General features: G+C 38.8%; 3 non-coding genes across 3 annotated transcripts; all 3 read right to left on the bottom strand.

The window, feature by feature from the left end:
• Positions 1–255: 255 nt before the first annotated feature.
• TRNAM-CAU (transfer RNA methionine (anticodon CAU)) lies at positions 256–327 on the bottom strand. The gene has a single exon. It is a non-coding gene; the product is annotated as a tRNA-Met (tRNA).
• A 9,492-nt stretch (positions 328–9,819) lies between these two features.
• Positions 9,820–9,892, bottom strand: TRNAW-CCA (transfer RNA tryptophan (anticodon CCA)). The gene has a single exon. It is a non-coding gene; the product is annotated as a tRNA-Trp (tRNA).
• A 382-nt stretch (positions 9,893–10,274) lies between these two features.
• Positions 10,275–10,347, bottom strand: TRNAW-CCA (transfer RNA tryptophan (anticodon CCA)). The gene has a single exon. It is a non-coding gene; the product is annotated as a tRNA-Trp (tRNA).
• Between the last annotated feature and the right edge of the window lie 1,798 nt (positions 10,348–12,145).

Below are 12,145 nucleotides of genomic sequence, written 5' to 3'. Positions count from 1 at the left end.
ATCACGTTCATTTCGGAAGGATCTTAGATGAAAAGGCAAAAGAATTCGACATTGTCACCAATAAACCATATAAAGAAACAAGGGCAGAGTAGCTCTACAACAAAAAATTATAAGTTCAAAGTTGGGACGTGCTTATTAAGTAAGCATCGAAGGCCTCTGCAACGAAATCAGCTATCAAGACTAGTGGATTTGCCTGATTCGATCTATTTTAATCATTACCAATACTATCATAATTTTTCAAAAAAATAAAAAATATAGCAGAGAGAGGTTTCGATCCTCCGACCTTTGAGTTATGAGCCCAACGCGATACCACTACGCCACCCTGCTAGAACTATTCACTTTGTACTGTCCTTCTTTCTATGACACCCTGTTCTTCATGACTCTGCTCAACATGTGTGATTATCACAATACCGCCTTTTATAATTTATGTTTCATATACACAATAACAACTCTGTATTCCAAGGAAGTAACTAATCACAAGGTACTTCATAAACGAGCTTTCAAAAGAAAAATGGACAATTTCGCAAAGATATACGTCGAAGGCAAATCGAATAAAAAATGAAAGTGATGAGAGAAGAAATACTTGCATCATTATCTTAGGACTATCATATCTTAAAAAACATCAATCTTAACGAAGTCTTTCATCATTTCGGGAATCTAAACGAACATGACATATAAGGCAACTGGAAGGACATCGAAAATTTGGCAAATGACATTTTCATCTATTCTCGCTCCGATCAGTCAGACCATTTGTACTGTATGTTCGACGAAAAAGTAATCCACAAGCTTATTTCGCTCCTCGAAATCGAAAATATTCAGTCGTATAAGGAAAACCCAAGGACATACATACGTATTTTATGGATTTTAGCAAACTATACTACCTACTCATCGGAAAGACTATAAAAATATGAAGCTATTGTCTTCACCCTTTTCAACCAAATAACGTGTATAAGCGGTTTCTATGCATCAAAAATGAGTACAAGATATTTACTCACCCACAAGTCAAACAAATTATGGAGATTATCCTGCTCAGCATCCACCAGCAAACGCTCAACTCATCATATCTGATGAATCTATGCTTCGAGGAGATATAATCAAAATGCTTCATCAACATCTTGATCCAAGAATTTTAGAAATTGATAGATTTCACCAAAAATAACTCAATAAAGGACACTTTCATACCTTCCATACTCAGTAAGATACTTTACGTATTCGAAAACACTCTCAAGTTTAATGAGGAAGAATCAAATGTGATGAATAAAATGTACTAGCTTGACTACAAGATCATCAATATGCTTCTATAGTTGCTTTCTATACTTAACAAAGATGACAGATAGCCATTGATTTCATACCAAACCACCATCATAATTCGATAATATCTTTTCACTCATCTATTCTCAAAGCCATAGATCATTATCTCTCACAATTTTCTCATCCTATTCAAAATGCTTGCATCGATAGCTTAGAAATTGATCTCTACTAGCTTCCAAATCTCCCATTATGATGACTTGCTTGATGTCGAAGGATAAACCAAGCCCTCCATTTCCAGCCTTAAAAAGAAAGCTGATTAGCTTTAAAGGAGAAGTAACCAGCTCTTATAAGCCTTCATAGTTATCTTCGGTCTGAACTTTCCTGAAGATAATCAAGAAAAATATTACGATAGCTACTTTAGCTGGCTATAAGATGAGTTAATTCCTGTCTTTCGTCAAATCTTCAAGTCAAACCATGAAGGATTCGATTAAATTCGCTATAAGTGCCTTTAGTTAATTCGAAACGCGTGCCTTGAGGAAGATTTTTGTTAGGTAATCATTCAGTAATTATCAATAATGCATCAAGTCTTCTACTGCATCCACTCTTAATCAACTGGCATTCGTCTCAAGAAATCAGCATTGGGTGTTCTAAACAGCATCATTTGCATATCCCTTGAAGGAGAGTCAGATTTGCGAATAGGAGTGATCTAAATGCTTCGGAACAATAAAGCCGTCGAAATATTTGCAAGGTATATTGGCTAATATGTGGACGAAGAGCTTAACATGAACCTACTCCAATCTTTTTTGAATTATCTGAATACCGAAGCTGCTGAGGAACCAGAAGACCATTTCCTATGGTCAAGTTTTTGCCAACAAAATGGGATATACAAGCTTGAAAAATACCAACACAACTCAAAGAACAAATAGATCCAAGATTTAATCGAGACCATTTTAGATCAATTCAAGGCATGATTTTTTAACTTTATTCACGCTTATTCCTATATATTGGATAAATAACAAGCCTATATTATAGTTTTATACAAACAACAATCGAAATGGAGGGTGAAAACGAAGCTCCCAAAACAATCAATAACAATATTGAAATGTAAAAGCACAAAGAGAACTAAATTGAGGATGAAGACTCCTCGTAGTGGTCGCTGGCTAGTCTTGAAGAATTGAAATCAATGAATCTCAGATAATTGGAAGAGCATGAAGACCACATGGAGCCTCAAACAAAAGAAAAGGCACCTATACAAGTCAAATTTCCTTAAAAACCAACTTTGATTGCCAATGCTCCTCTTCATCAAGTTGGCAGAGTTGTCTTCATTGTCGGAGAGCTTCTTATTGTCGAATCCCAAGGTGGTGCATTCGTGGTTGATCTCGATAATTGGATATTCGATGAAGAGCGAAACATTATCGGTTTGTAATGGACGTTTTCGGTAAAATTGAAAAACCTTTCTATGCCATAAGGCCAGAGAATGTCGCTGATCTCTCATTATTTGCAGGAAAAAACGCATATTACATCGAAGGAAGTTCAAAAATTCTGAGAGACGAAGACATCAAGAGCATGAAATCCAAGAGTGCATTAGATGCATAATAATAACAAGATGATGATTCATCAGACGAGGAAAAAATACGTATAGAAAGAGATTTTTCAGAGGAGAAGTACTAAAGAAAGAAATCTCCTCCTAGAAGAATCAACAAGTTTAGAGATAATGAAAGGATCGACAGAGAGGAGGGAAGTCGAGATCGTACCAGATAGCATCAGCGCAATAATCGGCATGCAAGCCGCGCAAGAAACTAGCAAAACCAAAGATACTTATCGAATATGTATTCAATGCACTACAATCAAATGATGAGGCTCTACAACGGTGAATTCGACCCATTCAATCCGCCTCCGATGCAAAATCCTTACAGCAATCAGCAAAGGCCTCAAAACGTTATGCCTCATGCAAACATTGCTCAATTCGGTGGTCCTAACTTCCAAAATCCGTTCTATGGGCAATCCTTTCCTCCAAACCAAGGAGGACATGGCTTCCCAATGAACCAAGGCGGGCCATTCCAAATGCAAAACGGGCAGGGTGGTGCGTTTAATCCTCAATCGCAACAGCAAAACCAGCAGGGGCAGCAAGGTTTATTCGGCAATACCAACCCCTTTAACGGAAGGCAATGATTTTATAGATGGTTTTATAATTTGTATATCATTCTTTTGCCAGTGGCTAATCATAGCAGTGCCTTAAACAATGAAAGAATTGTTTGCTTACTCAAATAGGCAAACCAAAATCTACGGTTATCCAATATGCAGCTGGGGATGATATAATAACATTTACTTTTTAGCTCCAAGATAGAGCTTTGCTTGTTATGTAAAAATATTGAAAGAACCTATAGCTACTATTTTAGAGAAAAATGACCCTGACCCTTGAGGCTTTGCAGTTTTTCATTGAGAGAATCATACAAAGAAGCCATATTGTGAGATTGATAGTGATTGCTTTCCATGCTTTGAAGTATACGGTTGAGAATTGACCAGCATTACAGTAAAGATGAAAATGAATTGTCGAAAATGGAAACCACCTCCAAGAGTTGTTGCAAGGATTATGAAGAATCAGCTATCTTGAATTAGAGGTAAAGTTTAAGCAGTATGTAGTTTGATTGGAAAAGCTCATTTTTTCCAAGTAGAAATTGAGAACATTCAAATAAACCCACTGTTAGCATTTGCTTAAGATAATACTTGCCCCATAGTTGTTGGTTTCCTTGTAGAATCAGTAGGATTTGTTTATCGAACTGATTGGCATCATGTTACAAAAAATAAACCAGAAGCACCTTACCCTTAAGCTCACGAGGGTTCCTTATGCACTCATTTAAAAGGCTTAGGATGACCTTTTGATACGGCTCCAACTTTTCTCCTTCTTTTTTCCGTTAATACAGCTCATCGATTAGCTCCTACACCTTGATACGGGACGGATCGTTCAAGGCTTCTTCCACATTCTTCATGAAAGGGTACTTTTTGGATTTATCTTGCTGATAGTCTTTTAGATCTTTGGTAAAGTTTCCTTCAGCCTTGCCTCGTAGAGTTCGACAATGCGATAATTGGCAGCTGCATAGTTAATCACCAATTTTTAAAAATAATAAGTTTCTTTTCGAATCTCCCTTGTGCTAAGGCTATTCCCATTGAAGTTGTTGACAAGATTCTGCACGGATTCCAGTATTTGTTTCTGCATGTGGCTATCAATGGTGACATAGGTCAGTAGATAGATGAGTATGTGAAGTGGAATTTGATACTGTTGTTGAATCTCATTCATATTTTTGCTAAATAGTTTAGAGAGCTGTCGTGATGCGGAGAGAAAATTTGCAAGACACAGAATCGCCTCTTTTTTTTCCTCTCGGGAAAGTGCATTCAAAAGCGATATTTTGGACAGAAGCGTGTGGTAGACTGCAATATCCTTGAGAAAGAGGTTTGGCAGGGCTCCGATCATCTGTATGACCACGATCCGCGTGTATTAATCAGAACCTTTGAGGCACTTGGCCAGAACTGCGGCGATCTAATCCTTGCTGTGAATACTGAGTAGGAGCGGGGCGTGATGTCTGAAGATCCCCGAGACGCGCTCCTTGATGTGAAAGGATTTGGCGGTCTGGATGAGATCGAGCATCCTCATTACCAGTGAGTTGATCAAATCAAGTTTTTTCATGCGTCCCAAGTACAGGTCAATCTCATCCAGCGCCTCCCCGATCTACCCCAGGTTTCCGCTACCAAATTTTCGATCAAGATAAAAATATTTAATCTGCTCTTCCTGGTGGGACCTCAACATCTCAATCTCGATTTTTTATAACGCTATATTAAATATGTTTATATCAACTAACATCATCACTGCTTCATTATATCAACTGTCCCTATAGTATTTATTCATACACAATAAACCCAACCCCCAATAGAATACACAATCAAATGCTTAAATTCCTTGAAAAATCACCCACCAATCATTCACAACGAACGCCTATAAGGTACCATCCTGAGAAAACATACGGAAATAGCTATGAATCACCCTCTTAGTTCCAAAATAAGTTCACCGTCATCAATTAGAAATCTTACTTCAATCCCTTCTTAAGATATGATAACAAAGAAGGATTACCCTCATCGGGACGACAATGTCGATCAGTATAGCCACGATGGACACATAAGATTAATCTTTCAAATCTTTAAGTATTTTACTTTATACCTAGAATTCCAAGATGTAGGTAGCGCAAAGTTGCTCAACTAATGGGTTAAAGTAGAAAGCAAATCATACTGAAAGATATCATCATGAGATAAGTCTTGATCCACATCGTTTCAAAATGGTTAAGGGTGAATTTACAGAGTATCTAAATAAAAACCATCATTACCGCTCTATAGGGCCTCTTCAGGGCGTATAGCGAAGTGACCAACGCATATAGATCACTAAATCAACTCTCAGGCAGAAGCAATCAAGCAAAATTTAGGAGCTGACTACATCTAATAAGTATATTGACCATTATTGAGGTTTAAAAGTTAATTATATAATACAATTAAATCGAACCTCATCAAAAATTCTTCTCTCATAAGCCAGAGGAACAGGATAAAAAGGAACCGAGATGCTATTCATCGCAATTTTAAAAGATAGCTGTAAAAAAGAAAGAAAGATACAAGCTATTCATTCAATTTGCCACATTTGGAATCCAAATAAGATGCATTCATAATCGAACATCACGTGGCTGCGCATTCTGGCCATAGCCGACGATACAAGACCTAATTTTCACACATTTGATAGCAAACTATGGTCAAGAAGGAATACTTGATAAACTAGATAAAAATCAGACACATCATATATTTTCGAGAAGGGCTAATTAGCCTGAATGCTATCCAAATATAAATCCACTACTTCATCTCGATCTTACTTGAGAGATTATTTGAATTTCGCCTTGTTTTCAAGAGCGATTGCGTTTTTCAGTAGCTCACTGCACTTCTACTCTCGTGAAAGATCTACATTATTCATTATGTGGCTCCAGTTTTGAGTATCCGACTTCTTTTTCAGCTTTATCTGCCCCAGATAGTTTTTGAAATTTGATTGATACTTTGATCGCGGTTATGAGGAAGTCTTTTGGAGATTTGTAGATTCCATTTTTTTCAATCTTGCCGAAGTTTACTTTCTTAACTTTTTCTCTCTTTCCTATTTTTATTGTTATCTTTATCGCTCCTCAGGAGACTGGTCCTTTTCTTCTTTTTTTCCTGCTGTATAGTGACTATTTATTAGTTTTTGACCACTAATTTCCTTCTATTTGCTTATTCAAACTTATCAAATTTGATAGCTTTCTTAGTAGGCTTATCTATCGTCATGACTTAGATTGACCTTGAATTTTAGGCTGGAAAATTACCTTCATTATTTTAAGTTCTTGGTCTTTCATTTTTGACGAGCAGGCTACTAATTAGATATCCATATTTCAATCTTTTTTCTATTCTCATTTTCTTGTCTAGCTATCTTAGCCTTTCCTACTCTCTTGCCTTCTGCTATTCTTACTATAGCTTCTATGCCCATTTGTTCTTCTCAAATTTTTTTATTGGGTAACTTACGGAAACTGATCTTTACTTCTTCTTGGAAAGTTCTGCCTTCCTTTGTAGGTATTCTTGTTCATGCTTTTCTATATCAACGAAATTGATAGGAGGCCTGCGTTATACCACTTTTAATGTATGTTCCTCTGTCTTTTTGGGAGATTCTATCTGTTGGCGGACGTATCCATCCTATTTGATTAACTTATTGATGAGAACGTTGCTCTATCTTTCTATGGACTTAGTTTCTTCCCTTTTACCTTATTCTCTGTCATTCTGATCGAAATGGCTCTTCTTTTCTCCTATCTTATTGCTGCTTCGAGTTGTTATCTTTTTCTGTAACTCTACTCTGCTTGTTGAGCCAACAGGGCCCTTGCTTTTTCTTAATGCAACCTTCTCTTTTCTTATAGTTCTTTCTTTTTTGCCTTCTGGTGATTGATGAAGCTTATTGCTTGCTTCCTAGCTTCCTTATTATTGGATATCTCTTCTCTCTTTTTAAGGATGCTTTTTGGTCTGTATTATTATTTCGCTGAGTCGATGGCGTAATTCAATCTTTTTAGTTCATTCATGATGGTTTATTTCTATTATTAGATCTCTCGAGTCTTGATATTTGCAGGTTATTTGGAGATTAGGAATTGGCACCTTATTTATTTTGTTGTCTTTGCAAAGGATTCATCTTTTTTTCTGATTAATTTGGGCTTAGGGTTTTTTGTTATTAAGGTGGGACTGCCAACTTTCCATCTTATTTGCTCATTGATATAATGAAAAAATAACTGCGAATTTATATGATTTATTCCTGAACCAATGAGATAAATCATAATAATCACCCTTTTCATTGTTTTCGCTTGGGATATTTGCAGAATGATTCTAATCAAAAGGATAAAAACTATAAATATCATTTGTAATTGGCTGCAGGCACAAATCTCAATTTAGAATATGGAGAATTACTCAATTTTTTATTCGATGTGATCGATTCTCTCATTTCCCGAGAGAACTTAGTGGCTGGAACTTGCACTGGTGCAGGGATTTCCTTTTCGGTTTGATTCATATTGTACTTATTCTTGCTCCTTAGGTAAATCCCGCCATGACAAGCATCCCTGTTCACCGTCTGCCAAGCCACCTCTTCCTTCGGAGACAAGCACTTATATGGTGATAGTCTTTACCTTGAATGCATCTTCTCAGCCGAGTTTTTTAATTTTATTTCATCATCAGTGGATTGGTCGAACTTATTGAGACGCGATCCTCTTGGGCCAGAACTATCCAGCTGGTCTTCTTCGACCTGAATGGAACGGATCTTCTTTTAATCAGTCCGATGATGCATCGAAGTCTTTAGATTTCCAGAGAATCTCGCTAATGAGTCTTTTGATACTTTTTTATTTCTGCCTTTAATTGTTCATGCTACACCCCTCTCTGTTTTGCCTGGTCCAAAAGCTCCCGATATTTGGTCTCTAGCTCTCGGTACCGTTCCTAAAGTTGTCGATACATTTCAGTCTCACCCTTGCGTTCCCCTTTCTAAAGTTGATCATTTTGTTTGGGTGACTTACTATATCTCCTTCCATCTTCTTTCTTCTCTCTGGAGTACATCTTGGCCATGTCCATGAACTGCCGGTATGCGTTGTTGGAGGGTGAAAGTAATGGAGAATGGGGCCTATTCATATTTGAATCAAAATGAATATATAACACTAGGAATATAAATGATTCACTGCTTGCTTTTCGGTGAACGGGTGTGATACTCCTCCCTATATTTCCTTATCTCCTCTCGACTCAAGGTATCTCATACATCTCTCGAAAAAACCTATCAACATTGCCCTCATTGAATTAGTCGTAATTCTTAAGCTCCTCCACCAGGTCCTCTACCTTGCCCTTGCTTTCAGCTCCCGCTTCTTCCACTTGAGGATCTGTAGCGCTACTCGGTAGAGTATCTTTTCGCCTAGCTCATCTTTTGCATACCCTCCAGCAGGAAGCTCTCTATGATACGGAAAGCGAAGCACGCAGGCAGGGAGTTGCAGTAAAGCGTTATGAACCATGATGAAGCGTAGATGATGGGATCAATCTCGTGCGCCTGGAGCAAACGGAATAGTTGTGGGTAGTGCTTTTTTGTCAATTCCTCGTTAAGTTAGACGTACTAGAGAGGCGTATAATTGCTCGTGGATTAGGTTGAGATCCCGCAGAAGCTATTACTGCTTCTACCAGTGGAAGATGTGGTAGGCCACCTTGAAAGCGTCCTCTTAGGCCAATCGCAAAAGGATGGTTCCCACGATGAAGTTCATACCTATGTGCCATCACATCTACCTTGGCAGTAACCCACCTCAGGCAGAGCCACCGCTAAAGCATTCAGCACTATCTTCATACGCTATTCGAGCAGTTTGGCCTCCTTGTGCGTGGGGAATGTGCGATCGAGGTCGAGATTGATTTCTTTATTCTCGCATTTATCCTTGCAGTCTTCGAATTTGAAGAGGGGCTATTGGATGAGAAGCGGCCACACTTTGTGCTGAGCCCATCGAACACTCCCTCCCTAACCTCGCTAATCACCCGTTTCTCTCCTTCTTTTCCCGAGTTTCTGAGGGCGACTACTTTGGGTAAAAGTAGATGCCAGCGCTTCTCCCTCTCTTCTTCGAGTTATCGATCGATTAGGTAGTTCATCAGCTTGTTTTCCTTTTCTTCCTTCTCGAAGCCGTTCTTATCGTAACTGCGCCTGTCGGCTGGTTAGGAGAGTTGCATAGTATTGTAGGATTATGAATGATAATCAAATCGAGAAAAATCAATTAAAATACTATCTTTAATAGTCAAGTAATCTTGCCAATTGATGCTCTCCTTGGATAAAAGAGAACATTCACGTAGATAATAGCCTTCAACTGAAGTCTCCAACAATTTAAGCCCAATATTCTCAACGGATTGGGATAGGGATTGGGTAATAAAAGAAGTTTCTTAATGTTGAAGTGGAATTTTGACTTAATGTTAGATGTTGCTATAGTCTGATCGTTATTTGTTGAATATGCCAAAGCGAAAAAATGAGGGCGACGGGATTTGAACCCGCAACCGTTGGATTTGGAGTCCAACGCTCTACCGTTGGAGCTACGCCCTCTTAGCGTACTGTCCTTCTTTCCGCAGGACTGAGTCCGCTTCATTTTTTAATTATTTTCCTTTATTACAAAAACTCATCATCTGTGGCACTCAGAAAATAAATAAATATCGATGAACTAAGACAAAATATAGCATTTTTACTCAGCTATACTGAGATTTTGCAGAAACTACTCTTGTCTGTACCTTTTGAAGCGTTATTGGCCATCTTAACAGCATTTTTTTAGTCATCTAAAGCAGAGCACTACGAAACCATTCAGATTAGCTTTAAGGCCATATAAGGCTCTTTCCATAATATTACTAACCACCTGCTTATTCCGCTATTTTCTTGCGTTTTTGAGCTCTAAAGCTTTGGGTAAAAGTATTGTCGTGCCAAAGCGAAAAAATGAGGGCGACGGGATTTGAACCCGCAACCGTTGGATTTGGAGTCCAACGCTCTACCGTTGGAGCTACGCCCTCTTAGCGTACTGTCCTTCTTTCCGCAGGACTGAGTCCGCTTCATTTTTTAATTATTTCCCCTAATTACAAAAACTGATCCTTGTGTGGCACTCATAGAATTAAGTAAATTTTAATAAATATAATGAGTATGGATATGCAATCTAAATACCCAAATGGCAATTTTGCCAATAATCCATCCACAGTATTTAAATATACATTTTCAAAAATTAGAGCACAACCTCTGATATATTATTTTGTTGCTGCTTATAACATATCCACACGCCAGCAATGAACTCAAAGTTATAGGGTAAGATAAGCCGATTGGAACTCAAGGTGAGCAAGGAGCTCAAGCAAAGATTAAGCTCAGGCCATGAGATCACATTAGATAAATCATACTATGTCGAAGCGCAGATGAAGAATTCTGAAAGATGGTTCAGGGCAAGAATACTTGACTGTAAATTAAGCAAGGGTAAACGGCATGTTAGATATAGATTACGATGCCACCAAACCCAAGGATGAAAATTCGTATACCTACTATGTCCACTTCGAAGACCTCGACAAGCGAAATGATGACTGGGTGCCCTTTTCCCGCATCCGTAGGACCACACTCAAGATCGAGGAAGCTGCTCTCGAGGATAGTAGCACGCATATGCACCCCAATGATAACCCGCACTTCGGCATGAACAACGCCAAGCTACTCGCGCATCAGGAAATCACAAAGTTCAAAACCGTTTTCCGGCTACAGCTGGGACGACACGCTACCGATGCATGGTAACTAATAAATCATGCAGGTATTTCAGTCCATACCCTATTTACTATCACAATCTGGACTGCCTATACATTTGCGACTTTTGTCTCAGCTTCTTTGCGCTGGAGGTGTAATTGAAGCGGCACAGCGAGAGCTGTCCGTTGTTCCATCCGCCTGGCGATGAGATCTATCGGGACTAGGAGAACGCGGTGGCCGTTTTTTAAATCGACGGAAATAAAAACCCAGTCTACTGCGAAAATCTTGCCTTCTTGTCGAAGCTTTTCCTCGATCATAAGAATCTCCATGAGGATATGAGCATTTTCCTCTTCTATGTACTCTGCGAAATCGAAGATAATGAGTACCATATTGCCGGCTACTTCTCTAAGGTATGGGATTCCCGAATTAGGTCAAAGAAACGGAAAATAACCTCTCGTGTATCCTGGTCTTGCCGTTTTTCCAGCGTAAGGGGTATGGAAAGTTCCTAATCACCTTCAGTTATGAACTCAGTTTGATCGAACAGAAGGTTGGTGGTCCTGAAAAACCACTTTCTGATTTGGGTAAATAGACATATCTCTCGTGGTGGAGTCAACGCCTCATTGACTTTATTCGAGAGAACAAGAACGAAGTATATACCCTAGCTGATATGAGTCGCAGGACTGGAATTACTGAGGAGGACATCAGATGGACCTTGGAGAAGATCAAAGTGTTAAAGTACTCCAATGGGCAGCCATATATATGCATTGACGAGAAATATCTAGCAGAGATGTATAAAAAAGCAGGAAGGCCTGGTCTGCGTGTGGTTCCTGAGAACATTCACTTCATACCGTTCAAAGTCAAGTGGGATAACCCTTCCGCCTTCCTTTGATTGTGATATTGAGTCGACTTTGCATCATAAATATCAGAGTTATACTTCATAGTGTTAGTTAAATCAATATTATTCATATGGGGTAGTAATCAATCTTGATTATTGAACTCTAGCATCTATGGGGTTGGGGTTGGGGTTGGGGTTGGGGTTGGGGTTGGGGTTGGGGTTGGGGTTGGGGTTGGGGTTGGGGTTGGGGTTGGGGTTGT

The sequence above is a fragment of the Nymphaea colorata genome, unplaced genomic scaffold (genome assembly GCF_008831285.2).
Source record: "Nymphaea colorata isolate Beijing-Zhang1983 unplaced genomic scaffold, ASM883128v2 scaffold0303, whole genome shotgun sequence".
NCBI lineage: Eukaryota > Viridiplantae > Streptophyta > Magnoliopsida > Nymphaeales > Nymphaeaceae > Nymphaea > Nymphaea colorata.
The sequence above is the reverse complement of the archived record's forward strand: the minus strand, read 5'-3'. Positions and strand labels throughout refer to the sequence as shown.